We start from the raw sequence: 15,149 nt of genomic DNA on the forward strand, positions 1-15,149 counted from the left end.
TGTTGTGATTATTATTTTCATTTTTCCAAAGAAAAAGGTGAAACTCAGGAAGGTGAAGTAGCATATTTTTGGTCACAGGGTGGCAATGGCTACAGCAGTGTTTCAAATCCAGTCCATCGGGCACGGAGCCCATGCCCGTGACCCTTGCCCAGAAGCCACAGGGGACACGCTGGCTCCCACTCCTGGGTCTGAATTTGCCTGATCCGGACCCGGCTACTGACCCAGCCTTCGGGGTAACCTCAGATGAAGCCCAAGGACACTTCCTAAGAGCTCCACCCTACACCAGAACTCTAAACTTCCTCCACGCATTACATTGTGTCTGATGCAAAAAAGAAGAAAACAGAAAGAATCAGGTACAAAGCCTTAGCATTAAGTATACATTGATTTCTATCTTTCCTAAATTACAACACATACCAAGAGGAAGCATTCACATTTTATGGATATTAGGCGTTTGCTTTCACATGAGCATAGATCTTTCGTTGACATGCTAATCACTAAAGTTCTTTGTGGATCAAGGTTGGATAGGATCCCCAAATGACTTATGCTCTTGTCTGGTCTAATTTCATTATGACACAAAAGACTGTCTTCAGCAGTGTGGCTCATTCAGTGGGTCTCCCATCCGGCCTCGTGGAAAGCTTCGCCCCGCGGTGTACAAGTAGCAGGCGCACAAGCAAGGGCTTGCCCTCCGTTTACTCCTGCACACTCCCGACTGCAGCTAGCCACAGGGGTCCGCGAGCTTCTGCTGCCAGGAGAAAGCAAACTGGCTGAGTCCAGTGCATGCTCCCCCCCCAGTGGGAATAGATAATGACAAAGGAAAGGAAGTGCCCGGGGACTTCTGTGGACCTTTGTCCGGAAGCCAGGGATTGGGGAGTCCTCTAAAACTCAAAGTTCTAAATATTGGCAATATTTTCATTGAAGATTTTAAAAATAACATCACTGGACATTTCTCTTACCTAGAAAAGGGGGGAGAGATAAATGGTGATGGTAGGAGACTTGAAGTGGTGAGCACACAATGTAATTAATATACACATGTACAGATGATGTGTTATGGAATTGTACCCCTGAAAACTATCTAATTTTATTAACCAATGCCACCTCAATCAATTTAATTAAAGAGCAGATTTCTGCAGAGAAACCAGGGAACTCTATAGTAGAATAAAGAATAAGAATAATGGTAAAAAAAAAAAACAACAACCACCACAAAACCCCCTTAGGTGAAAGGTCAGATCTCAGAGACTTCATGGGCACTGAGGCATGAAGCCTATTAACAGACACTGTATCAGTCGCTGCCCAACCAGGGAACCATGGGTTAGAAAGCACTCTAGGGGTGTCGCACAGGGCGATGAATAAAGCAAATGGGTTACACTGATGATGGGTGACCTGAAAAGTCGAACAAGAGACAATGAGGCAACTCAGATGTTTACAACAGGGAGTCAGTGTTACTCCTCAAGCCCAAAGACGAAGGAGGAGCACAGTGCAGAGCCAGCCTGCCCGCACAGAGGGAGGGGGCTCCTGGCAAATGCCAGGCCTGGAGGCAAGCAAAGCTGCTGCTGGAGGCACCACTGAAGGCAGAGAGAGAGAAGCAAGAAGGGACACCCTGGCTTCTCCCTGCTCTCGCCCTCCAGTCCCAGCACCTCCCCCCAGAATTAAAGCTCCCCAGCCACAGAAGGCTGAGAAGCAGAAATATAGCTCCCCAAATCCCAGAGCAGAACAGCACATATATATATGTGTGTGTATGTATGTACATATACATACATATATATATATATAAATTTTATTTTTAGTGTTGACACTATTACACGTTTGTATTTCCCACTCCCTTTGCCCACCTCCACCCAGCCCCCATCCTGGCTTCCCTCTGACCATCACATGCTGTTGTCTGTGTCTGTGGGTTGTACACACGAGCATGCTCTTTGGTCAATCCCTTCACCATCTTCCACCCAGTTTCCCCGCTCCCACCCCACAGACTCCTTTGTGAAGCCTGTCAGTCTGTCCCACGCATCCACAAATCTGTCTCTATTTCATTCGTCAATTTATTTTGTTTATTTTATTCCTCAATTTTCTCATAAGAAACAAAGTAGAATGTTTCAAAAACAAAACATATTTAGAGTTTCAGGTGTAAGACTGTTTATGTTGTAATAGCTGGTATTTAGTAACAACGTGAGTAGGTAACAATACATAAAGATGTGCGTATTAAGTAGTAATATACACAGTCTTCTTTCGAGCAAAAGCAAGAACTCTCACAACTATATTTCATTACTGGATTAAGTTATATTTATGTATCAGCTGTATATTGCATTTCACTCAAATCTAATTCAACCCCCATTCTCAGAGTTCATTTCACGAAGTGGCTGTGATATTGTCATCAGAAGTTCCGTGGAGTTGGGACTAACACAGGGCTAACCTTAGTGAATTTTACTCTCTGGGAACGTTTTTGTGAGAGACAAACTTATTTCTGGGTAAGAAGGCTAATCGATGACCTTACAGAAATGGGGTGGAGGAGAGTGTCGCACTGTTAGATGTCCCCAAACCTGCTTTGCAGGGAACTACAACAGGTGAGCCCACTTGGAGCGCCTGACGGCTCTTCCTCCTGAATTCGCATGAAGAAAAAGGAATTTGCTGACCAGACACATGCTTTCTTTGACTAGTTGGCCACCAACTCTTCCTGGGTTTCTCTCCTTGACCCACCTCTCTCTTAGGTGCGCAGGACAATATTTTTCTGTAAGAAGGTGACAATGGGAAAACTTTTTAAATACTTTTTTTCCTGAAGTGAAAGTCATTATTTTAATGAACACTTATGGACTCTATTAGTGGTGAAAATAGGAATTACTAATCGATAATTCTTAATGTATTTTTAAGTATCAAGTAGCATTCCACGCAAAACCAACGGCCTTGTTGGCTCATAGTCAAATCCTCTCACAAGATGTAACTGAAATACATCAGAAAATATCTTTAATGTGAATTTCCTGGGACCCCATGTCTACTCAGTGTTTCCTTTTATTCTGGTTGCTCTGGGTCACCTGCTGCTTCTGCAGTGAGTCCCTCGTGCTTTTGATCGCTGTACTGATGGGGCTTTCATGACACTTGATGTTTATAATCAGAGAGCTGCATGCAGGTTATTGTTACGTATTCAGAATATGCTTTTCCTTTCAATGAGAATAGGAATTATTCCCCTGGTGACTATAGGAGAGATGGAAGTGTTGAATTGAAAAAGGAAGGCTATGGGAGGACCACCTGGAATACGGTACATGGGAGAGGACCCTGTTTGCTTGGAAAGAGGGACTTTGGTTGGTATCTGATGAAGAGGAAAATGAAATGAAATCACATGAAATGAAGGCAGACTTTTATCTGCTACAGAGCAAGAACCTCCTGGGAAAATACAGACCTGCTAGGAAACGGTCCCGGACAGCAAAGGTGATTTATGCTTCCTGTAGTCAGTTCTGAACTAATTCCCAGAACGGCATGAAGGGATGCCAATTTGAACGAAAGACAAACTGTGCTCTCTGTCCGTTTGAAATCACATCACCTACAACAGCAATACAAATGGCTTGGATTTTTTTTTATAGTCACTTACTTCTAAGGAGGTCCAAGGGCTTCCTACCCGTGATCTCATTTACCAGCACACTGTGAACTGTATTGCACCACGTGAGGAGCAGTGTGACTGCCCTGGATGGAAGAGAGAGGAACTTCCTCCCTTCTCTTCCCTGCTCTCTGCTTGACTGCTCGCACAGCAACGGGGCAAGCGTGCTGGCTGTGCTCCTGCCGGCTGTACTCAAACTGGTGCCCAGAAAGAGTAGGGTCTCTCAAGCCGGAGACACACTCTGAGGATCTGGGTCCCCTCTGCCATGTCCCACCTGGATGGACTTGGCTGAGTCATTTAACCTCTTTGGGCCTCCGTTTCTTTGTCTATAAAATAGGAGAAATGAGTCCTACCTCGAGGATTGTTATGAGTAGAACTAGCACAACTAAAAGGTCTCAAACAGAACTTAGCAAATCACATGTTACTATATCTTATTATATCTGCTCAGGGGACTCCAAGGCCAACAGCCAGGCCTGCTTCTCTTCTCCCACTCCACCCCACAGTTCCTTTATTTTGAGCTCAATCTGTGATATGAATTTAGGAAAATGGAAGAGCAGAGGCAAGGGCAGGCAGAGGAGATGCCAAGGCCAGGCATTTGGGCACCCCATCCTAAACAGGCACTAGCAGCAGGGCACCATCCTCGGTACCAACCTGCTCCTACGGAGAGTGAGGAGGAAATCCACATCCACACACTCAAATCGTGCATCCAGCAGCCACGCAGCCACTGCTGTCAGGGAGATGTGCTGAGTTCCAGAAGAACAAAAAAAAGTCCGTCCTTAACAGCCACCTAAGGTGAGGGGTCCAGAGAACAAGTTACCTGGAATTGGTGCGACTTGCTGAACAGACCTCCGACGTGTTAAGTTTTGGGATGTCTCCTGCAACATGCAAACCTCTGTCCCAGACCCTGGGGGAGGGGAGTCCCTGCCTGGAGCCCTGTCTTGTCATTCGTTGGCCCTTCAAAATTATGACCTCAGATTTTGCAGAGAAGAGTGACTGTTAGCTCTGGAAGAAATTAATCACACAGAAGTCACTGTTGTTTTGTCATGTTTTCCCTGACTCCCCCTTGGCGCTACAAATTAGTTCTCAAATTACTTACTAAAGTAGTCTGAACTCTGCAAACCCCAATACGACTTAATTATTTATTTCTAAAGTGGTTTGTACTGTTTAAGGACTCTTTGGAGGAAAGTGTATTTCCAATGTTACAGATTCATAGAAAAAATAGCTATTATTATTATCATAAGTTTCATTAGGATTTTTTTGGTATAAAATGTATTAATTTTCTAGAGAATCAAAATAAAAACTGAGGAGAATTAAAAAAGTATTTTGCGCTTTCACTGCAGATGGCAAGTCCGTGTGTAAAGAATGTGCCCCTGGCAGACGCAACCCTCTCTAGCAGCTGTTGGGGAACGTCCCAACCCCTGCTAGAAAATTCCATGACAAACTAAACATGGAGGGACCCCAAACCTCCTCCTCAGTTTGGAGGCCACTCTGCAGCATTTACCCTGACACTTTCTAAACAGACTGCATGAAAGAGATGTCTTGTCTGGTTTTGCTGGTTATCACTCTTCTTGGGAACAATTTCAGAAAAGACCATAAGCTCGTGACAGAGGGAATTTGTGGTCTTATCCAATCATCTGGGCTGTTTGCAAAACTTCAGTAGGTGGCAGCGTTTTGTTGATAAATGTTTTGTTAGCCAAGTGATCTCATTTAGTGCAACTGTTGCAATATTAATAAACTGAACTTATGATCGTGTTTGCCAGGACTGGAAATATTGCTCTTCTCTCCAGCGGGTGCTCTTATCAGAACTGACAGCAGCATTCGCTGTGTTAGAGGTGGGGGCGGGGCACTCGGTGTGACTGCACGTGTGAAAGTGAGGGAGGCCGAGGGAGGCTTGGGGGAGAAAGGCACGAGGACAGAAAAGGGAACGTAAGACGTCACGCCCACTATCTGGCTGGTTCTAACCGAACCAGGACTGGCACAAAGGCTCGCTCCTCTCTGGGTGCCCTGAGTGGCCCATAAAGTCCTTGAGGGCATCCCTGAGGTCCTAAGAAAACGAGGTGAAGGTCTCTGGTTAAGCAGGCCACTCAGATGCCTTTGCAGTGAACACAGGAGGGCTCGTGGTGCTGAATTGCCTGACATTCATTTTGTAAAGCCAAAGCAGGTTGCTCCAGATGTGTCCCCAAGCTTCCCAAGATGCAGCACAGGTAACACCAAATCGGAACTCCTGCTAGGCCTGACACTACCACCAGGAGGGAAAGTCCCCGAGTGGCCTCTTGAAAAGGGGGCAGCACCTCCTTTCCCAAAAGCCTCAGCCTGTCACTCAGGGATCTTCCACCTGACTCCAGTCCATCATCTTACCTTCTTCATCCCCCCACGTCACAAAGCTCCCCTGCAGAGTGGAGGCCTGGCTGGTGAACGGAGCCTCGGGGGACCCTGGAGAAAGGGCCACCCTTTATCAGGAGACCTGAGCATCTCCCATCACCCCAGGAGGTTCCCAGGGTGCCCCCGACTGGCATTTCCGGGCAGTTCCTCGTGAGACTCGCCGACTGAGCTCAGCATGTGCCTTTTATTTCCCACTTGCAGCCCATAACTGCTGCCATTTCTTTCACTCGTTCGAGTCGCCCCTTATTCTGTCACCTTCATCTGTCAAAAAGACAGATTTCATGAGTAGCCTCACCTCCTTCCTCAGCAATAAAGCTTCTCTGATCACCCCAGCTGGAACGCGCACTTTCTTCGTGAATATCCGCTGCAATTACTGTTCCGCCAGCTGCCTGGCCGCACCGGGAGGCCCTCTCCCCATTGCTGCGGCCGGACTGCGCGGCTCGGGGCAGAAGGGCCGTGTCCTCTAGGTGCCTACAGACACACCATTAAAACTTAGCTAGTGCTTCATTTGCACTGCTTCCCATTTACACCTTTTACTCCACTTATTTTGCCATTTATTAAAATGATAAAAATACCATATGTGCTATGCCTGCTTTCCTCGCCAGACTGTAAGATCCTCGCGTGCAAAGGCCCACATAGTTATCTGTGTGTATCCCTAACTAACACCTAGCCCAACAGCTTCACAAAAAGAGCCTTCTGAATTAATTAGTAATCAACTGGTGCCTTTATATTTAAATTAGCGTGCTGGTCAGTCTCACTGCTGTGTGAGAAGAACTCCTTCAATTCCTCTTTTTGGTGAAGTCATTTCTCTAAGAGGCCATGGTCAATGCCTCCCCAAGGAAAGAACCACATAAACCATGTCAGCCTCAGTCTCATAAGACTCAGGCCTCCCAGTCAGCTACTCTTAACGACCAACCAAACAGATCAAAAATCACCGAGTTACTTCTTCTACAAGGCAAGTATGTAAAGCCTTTTTCTGAACACCAATTAGCAGTCTTCATTATTTGTATTTCATATCCAGGTGAAGACATGACCACCATTTACATAAAGAACTGCTTTTCCCCTTTGCCAAGTCCTCTTATTAAAATCAACTGTGAACCTGGGAAGACAGTGGTAATAGAACATATTGTACTGTTCCTTGTGGCCCAGAAGAGTGCACCTTCTTTCCCAAGGGCGCACCTAGAAACTGCTTGGAATATGTTGGAACCGAAGCCCACTTTCGTTGCACAACGCCCAATATAAATGCTTTATTAATTAGTCCCTCGTGCGAGAGGGAGTTATGTAAATTTGAGAGTATCTGACCTCCCCTCTACTGCAGGCATCATCTTTATATGGAAGCATTTTCTGGGAACCCGCAGTGAGTGCAGGGCCAACCACACTAAAGATCTTGCACGGGGGTGTGAAAGGTGGCCTGGGTCAGGGACTAACTACATTTGGGCACTGGGCACGTTGGAGCCCCAAGCATTTACAAAGCACCCGTTATTTCCCTCTGTTCTCTAAGACACAGAGTAGGAGGCAGGGAGGAAAGACAGAGGGCTCTAGCGGCATCATCACCGAGCCCTCCAACCTGTCTTCAGAGATCTTCCATGATACAACCTCTCCGAGGTGCGGGCAGAAGGACAAGTCTCCTTCAGCTCCGTCCCATCATCTAGAAGGTGGCATTTCTTCACATAACTTTGTAATTCCAGTGGTTGTCTTTCCCAATCCCAATCCCTCCTCACAGAACTAACCGAGGTGCACATATCCTCTAGATGATTATTTTCTGCCTCCTCTAACCATAAGAACTACAGGTTCATGATGAACTGACAGTAACTTTACTTCATCAAAGATGCCTCTGATGTGCACCCCCATCACCAAGGAGTGGAGGTACTCCCGGCTCTCCGTTCATAACCAGACTCACTTGTTTCGAATGTCTACTCCAGCGAATAGAATCAGGCTCACTCACTCTGCTTAAACGTCTGAGCCCCCTCCCCTGGAAACTTCACATTTAAGTCAACCTGCCCATGGTGCACTTCAGTGACCGTGGACACGGTCAAGTTCCACCAGATAATTGGTCATCACTGTCAGGAAACAACCCATGGCTCCATTCTCCCACGCTGCATCCCACACGAATCCCAACGTGTTGAAGCAACTAGCTGAGTACATCGTGGGCTGAAGGAAAAAGGACACCACAGAAAATGGTAATCCCTTCACAGTGACAACAGAAATTAGCTACATGTTATGGGAGATAAAGCAGAAGTGTTTTTATGACTCGCCTCCATGATGGTTTCTTCCTCATATTATTGTCTCCCATCTATCAATAGTTCACTGTTATTACCAAAGAATCAAAGTTATTATAGCACATTGGATAGAACACTCCTTTTCACAGTAATTGGCCAAATGGAAGGTCTAGAATTCCCACTGCCTGTCTGACGTGGGGGTGGGGGCACTGCACACATTAGAAGTATCATTTAATTTTAGGATGAAGCCTTATATCATAGCAGGTCATGGAAAAGAGGAAAAGGGGTCTGATTGTGATTGTCAGTTTAAAAAGTCTCACGATTGCCCTGATTAGTGATGAAATCTTAAAATCTGACATCTTGGCTAGTTCTCTCAAGGTGTCATTATTTAAATCACTCGTTATTAGAGCACTGGCAAGCAAATTAAATTAATTTCATATCAGTATGGCTTATTTGTCTGGCATAAAGAGACGTGGTAAAACTCATCACAAGAGACACTCCTCACTTCTCAACTGAAAGAAGTTGTGCAGTTGTCTTGAATCGAAGGAACCAGCACAGAGACGTGTCATAGGGAACGGAGGACAGGAGTTTCAAATCCGGGTACCAGCTCTGCTTCTGTCCCAAATTAGATGGCTTTGCGCAAATCACTTTGCTTCTCTGGGATTCTGTTCTCTTGCTGGCAAAGAAGAGGCCAAACATTTGCTGAGGGCTTTTCAGTTTGAATATTCAATGATTCTATTAGCATTCTGTAACACTGATACAGAAAGTTGCAAAGAATGTAGTTGGCCACCAAAGTCCACAGAATTTTGGGGAACCTTTTCCAAACAGATATGAAGCCAAAGATGACCAACTAGTTGACTAGCATGATAACAGGGGCCACTAGATTCAAACCCACAAAGGACTTGACTTCAATAGGTAAATGTAGTGATGAGGAAAACACTAAGACGCTAAGTTATGAAGATTTATAAAATGGTGTTTTCATGTGTGTGTAGCACCTGCTCTGAAGATAATTTTGATTTTGGTCCACAACCTCCTCCTCACTTGCTTACTTCCCTGCCAATTTTCCAGAACCTTTTGTGTGAGAATGGGTTTGCAGCAGAGTGGTATTGTCACATAGAGATTTTTACATTAATCTTCAAGTTGCTGACTGTTTTCACTTCCAATTATGATCATTAGTCCCAACTAAGCCCTAAGTGCTGCTGAAAAGTCATTGTGCAGGGCAGAGAAAAATTAAGATTACCCTTATGAGTACATGAAACACAGAGTTTATTCTTATAATATTATTTTTATTCATTTTTAAAGATTTTAGTTATTTATTTTTAGAGAGAAAGGAAGAGGGGGAGAAAGAGAGGGAGTTAAACATCAGTGTGTGGTTGATTCTCATGTGCCCCCCACTGGGGACCTGGCCCACATCCCAGGCATGTGCCCAGACTGGGAATTGAACAGGTGACCCTTTGGTTTGCAGGCTGGCACTCAATCCACTGAGCCACATAAGCCAGGGCTATATTATTATTTATTAATTATTATATTATTTTCATATGAACAACTGTAAGCTTTCCCTGTACATGTTCGTAGACCGTTAACATCCTTCTCCTCTACACAATTATTTCATGCCTCCTCAAACCTTAAATGCTTCTTTCATCTTCACTCTCATCTGACAACTTCGCTTTCTATAGCAATGGAAAATGAAAGTCATTAACTGGGTCCTTCAACAAGCTCTCACCACCATATATACCTACCTACCTACCCTCAACAGTGCCCATATACTCTGCTTCCTTTCCTTATACCACAAAGGATGGAGAGAAAATCACTCCACTTTCTGTTAGATCCCAACCTTCTCCACTACACAAGGGCATTTTCCCAATAATTGTCCCATCTCTCACCTGCTTCTTCCAGTTTTTTCTTCTTCCCTGGTTCCCTGACATCAGTAGCACACAAACATTCTATTATTTCTATCATCCTAAAACACAATCACTTTCCTCTCTATGTACTATTTCTTTGCTCTTCTTCATAACAAAGCTCTTTGAAAAACTTGTCTATACTTACTGTCTCCAATTCTTTTTCTCTTATTCTCTCTTAAAATTATAGTAGGACGCTTTCGCCTATGCCGCTCCACTCCATTCCACTCCAGTCGCTTCCGTCAATGCCAACAAAAACTTACTCATTACTCAATCCAATCATTGATTCCCAGTTTTCCTCTTACCTGATCCCTCAGTACCCCCTCTTCTGCCTTGAAATCCTTTCCTCACTTACCTACCATGACATCAGACTATCTTGGTTTTTCTAATACTCCGCTGGCCTTTGCTATTTTCTCCACATCTCTCTGACCCCCTCTATAGCCTCTTATTTTTGGTGTACTCCAAGATTAAGTTCTTACATTTTTCTATTCTCTATAACTTTACTTTACTTTAAATAATATATATAATTGGATATATATCTCTCCAATTTTTATCACCAACTGAGATATCTCCCCTGAACATCAGACTCAGATATTCATTAATAGGCAGATGAATATCTGCCTACGAATGTCTAGAAGTATGTCAAGAAGAATGTCTAGAAGTATCACATATTCAGCATGTCAGAACTGAAACTCATGGTGTTTCTATTTAAATCTTCACCAGCTCAGTAAGGGCTACTTTATTCTTCCAGATGTTCAGGACAAAAATTATGGTATTATCCTTGACTCCTCTCTCTTTCTCACCTCCCACATGCAATCAGTCAACACATTCCATTGATATTACCTTCAAAACGTACCAAGAAATAAGTCACTTTTCACTACCACCACCACCATGTTCTGAGCCAATACAACATCTCACATGAGTCACTGCAATCATCTTGCAACAGGTGTTTGTGCATCCCCCTTTTTACTCTACAGACTATGGTCAGTAAAGCTACCTGAGTGATTCTATTATAAAGTAACTCAGACCAAGTCATTCCTCTGCTTAAAATCCTACAATAATTTTTCATTTCACTCAGATTAAAAACCAAAATCTTCCCTATGGTCTATAAGCAATAATTTGCCCCATTCTCCCATTCGTTTACTTTTTTTCACCTGCTATTATCTCTCCCCCATTGCTCCTCAGCTCAGTGGCCCATCACACTGGCCTCCTTGCTCCTGGAACATGGCCAGTACACAGCTGCCTTCAGGCCTTGGGTGAGCTATTCACTTTGTCTGGAACATTCTTTGCTCCAACACGTTTTTCATGTGTTTACTCAATTTTCACCTCCTCAGTTACAGCGACATGTCCTCCTACTTGCAGTTAATCATTACATTCGACCCACCCCCCTGCTCCATTGCCCACCCATGATTTGTATTTTCTATAGCACTAGTAACTTTCAAACAAACTATAGTTTATGCATATATATTTTTCATTATTTATCCCCATTCAAAGGGAAGCTTTCCAGAGATTTGGAATTTTTCTTTGTTGACTGCTATACCCTCAACAACTATAAAAGTTCCTGGGCAGAGTAGCCACTTAATATTATTGAATGAATGAATATCTTCATCTCCTATTCTCTAAAAATATTCATGTATTATAATTTGTATTCTAATATAAATTGTGACAGGGTGGGTAGGTGTGTGAAGAAATCAACGTTTTTATCAAACTTTTTAATGTGTAGTGATTATGGTTTTATTTCACTTTGTGTAGTGAGAAGACCTTCAATTTGAAGCCAGTTTAGACTGACTTCAAATTCTGGTCATGTTGCTTGTCAACAAAATAACCTTCAGAAATGTTTTTGGCCAGCTATGAAATTGATGTAATGAGGAAGCCTGATACTCAAGGGTTTTGAGAAAATGATATGCATTGACCTATATAAAGCACATAGCACAGTGCCAGGTACAGACTAGCTGCTCAGTAAAAGTGGTCTTGAATGTTAGAATTCTGTGAATTAATCAAGAGTTGGAAGTTTCACAAAAGGTTTAATATATAATCCCCATCTCCCTAGAGAGCACTTGGAATCAAAAGAAGAAACCTTGCAGGAGAAGTTTCTAGTATCAGCAATAACAGGAGAGATTTTTATTGGTGACTGATGGAAAGAAAAATAAAAGGAGAGGGGTAGGGGCAGGCAGAACCCCTCCCAGACCTCCTCACATTCCCTGGGAAATCACTGTTTTTAGAACCCTCAGTAACTGTGCATCTCTGAGACTTAATAGAGTGAGAGGCTAATTCAAGAGCGCATCCGTGACTTCCATAACACAGAGATGGACTGTCTTTGAAGCTTACAATTCTACCAGAATATCCCCCACAGAGATTAAATGCTGAAAGAGAGAAAAGACAAGCATGTGGGGACAGGGTAGGGTGAAGAGAGATGAAACAAAGTCTAGAAATCATTTCTCATGTCATCACTGTCGCATTAATACCTGAATGGCTAATATGCATGCCTGGTGGCATGTTCAATGAGAAACTTCAAAGAATGTAAATATTTTTAAAAATGGGAATGCTTGACCCTAACAGTTGGTATTCACAGGCAGACAGCAGTTGGCGTATATCCTCATAGCCCCAACCCACACACTTGGAGAGACACTTGTCCCCAACACCCCCTTCCTTTAATAAGCCAATAAATATTGATTCTGACCTGGTTGCCACTTGTTCCTCTAGCATCATCTCTCATTCCAGAGCTTCTTGCAACTATAAAAAACTAATTTCCAGGTTTCTAGTCTCACTAGAAAATCTCAGTTTTTCAATCATATCTCCCAGATGTCTGAGAGCAAGCATTATGAATGAGAAAAGACATTTTGTATTCTTTCCAGGTTGGTAGCAGGTAGAGGGAGCAGGGCCAGTTACCCTACTGATGAAATTAAAACTCTCGGAACTGCTACTCATTCTGCAAGACCACAGAAGATTTGGGGCAAAAGTACAGTGTGAAGTCCAAGAGCAGGTCAGCAGTCACTGAGAAGTACAGCTCTTAACTGAAATCATGATCAGAAAGTCAGGTGATTTGCACTTCTCACTCCAGGACTTTATCTCAGGCAGTACAGTTCTACAGGACATTATTTTGAACAATATACATGATGACTATACATTTGAGTTTTAGAAAAACATATGACTGGAAGAAGATGACCTACATTTTAAAGATTTTTTTTAATGTTCTGTCTTGATATTCAATAAAAACATTGAGAATCTACTACATGCTGAACACTGTTGAACTATGTCATCTAAGAAACAGACGAGAATTATAATACAGTCTCCTAACTCAAAGAGATCTTACTAATTGGAGATACAAGACCAGCACATACAATCAGAGTTTTGGTTATTAATAGTTGGGGGATTGTAGACCTCTTTGAAAATCTGATTTTTGGAACAGAGGTCTGTTTTAGAAAAAATTAAATATACATATAATTTGTTACTCAGTTTTAGAGATTTGACACATCTCCTGGATCCCTCTGTGGCCCAGGATGATGTCAGATTACCTGTCAAACTTTCCTATAATACACTCATGTCCTCTTTGAAAACACATGTCTCGTGTTATATTTCCCACTTTGAACCTAGTGTCTAGTAGAGTTCTCTTGCATAACACTGTTGAATAATGAGTGCATCGATGAGTTTAAAATGCCTGCTTTGTGCAATCCCTATTAAAATACCAACAACATATTTCATAGATATAAAACAAACATTTCAGAAATTTACATGAAACCATAAATGACCCAAATAGCTGCAGCAATTTTGAGAAAGAAGAACAAAGTAAGAGGGATCACAATACCTGATTCAAACTGTATTGCAAGGCCACTCTAATCAAAACAGCTTGGTACTGGTATAAAAACCATAGACCAATGGAACAGAACAGAGAGTCCAGAAATAAACCCAAGTCTCTATGGTCAATTAATATTTGACAAAGGGGAAAGAAGCATAAAATGGAGTAAAAATAGCCTTTTCAACAAATGGTATTGGGAGATCTGGACAGCTATGTGCAAAAAAATGAAACTCAATTACCAACTTACACCATACACAAAAATAAATTCAAGGTGGATAAAAGACTTAAATATAAGTTGTGACACCATAAAAGTGCTAGAGGAAAACATTCTCAGGAAAATCTCAGACATTCCATGCAGCAACATTTTCACTCATATATCCCCTAAATCAAGAGACATAGAGAAAAGAATAAACAAATGGCACCTCTTCAAACTAAAAAGCCTCTGCATGGCTAAAGAAAACAGCATTAAAATAAAAAGAGAGCCAACTATATGGGAAAACATATTTGCAAATAATACCTTGGACAAGGGTTTGACCTCCAAAATATATAAAGAACTCAGAGGACTCTACTCCAGGAAGACACAAAACCCAATTAGAAAATGGGCAAAAGACTTGAACAGACACTTCTCCAAGGAGGAGCCAGACACATATAGAGGAGCCAGAGAAACATGAAAAGATGCTTAGTATTGCTAGCTATCAGAGAGATGCAAATTAAAACCACAATGAGATACCACTTCCCACCAGTCAGACTGGCCATCATAAACAAACCAACAAAAAAATGTTGAAGAGGATGCAGAGAAAAGGGAACCCTGGTGCACTTTTGGTGGGAATGCAAAATGGTGCAGCCACTGTGGAAAACAATATAGAATTTCCTCAGAAAACTGAAAATGGAACTGCTTTTTGACCTAGCAATTCCACTGCTGGGATTTTATCCTAAGAGCCCGAAACACTAATCCAAAAGAACCTATACACCCCAATGTTCACAGCAGCACAATTTATAATAGCCAAGTGCTGGAAGCAACCTAAGTGCCCATTAGTAAGTGAATGGATTAAAAAAACTGTGGTACATTTACACAATAGAATTCTATGCAACAGAAAGAAAGAAGGAGCTCCTACCCTCTGCAACAACATGGATGGAACTGGAGAGCATTATGCTGAGTGAAATTAGCCAGGGGGTGAGGGACAAATACCATAAGATCTCACCTTTAAGTGGAACATAATCAACAAAAGAAAAAAAGCAAACAAAATATAACCAGAGACATTGAAATTAAGAAC

Source organism: Sturnira hondurensis, unplaced genomic scaffold, assembly GCF_014824575.4.
Source record: "Sturnira hondurensis isolate 20B ecotype Veracruz unplaced genomic scaffold, ASM1482457v3 Scaffold0000167, whole genome shotgun sequence".
Lineage (NCBI taxonomy): Eukaryota > Metazoa > Chordata > Mammalia > Chiroptera > Phyllostomidae > Sturnira > Sturnira hondurensis.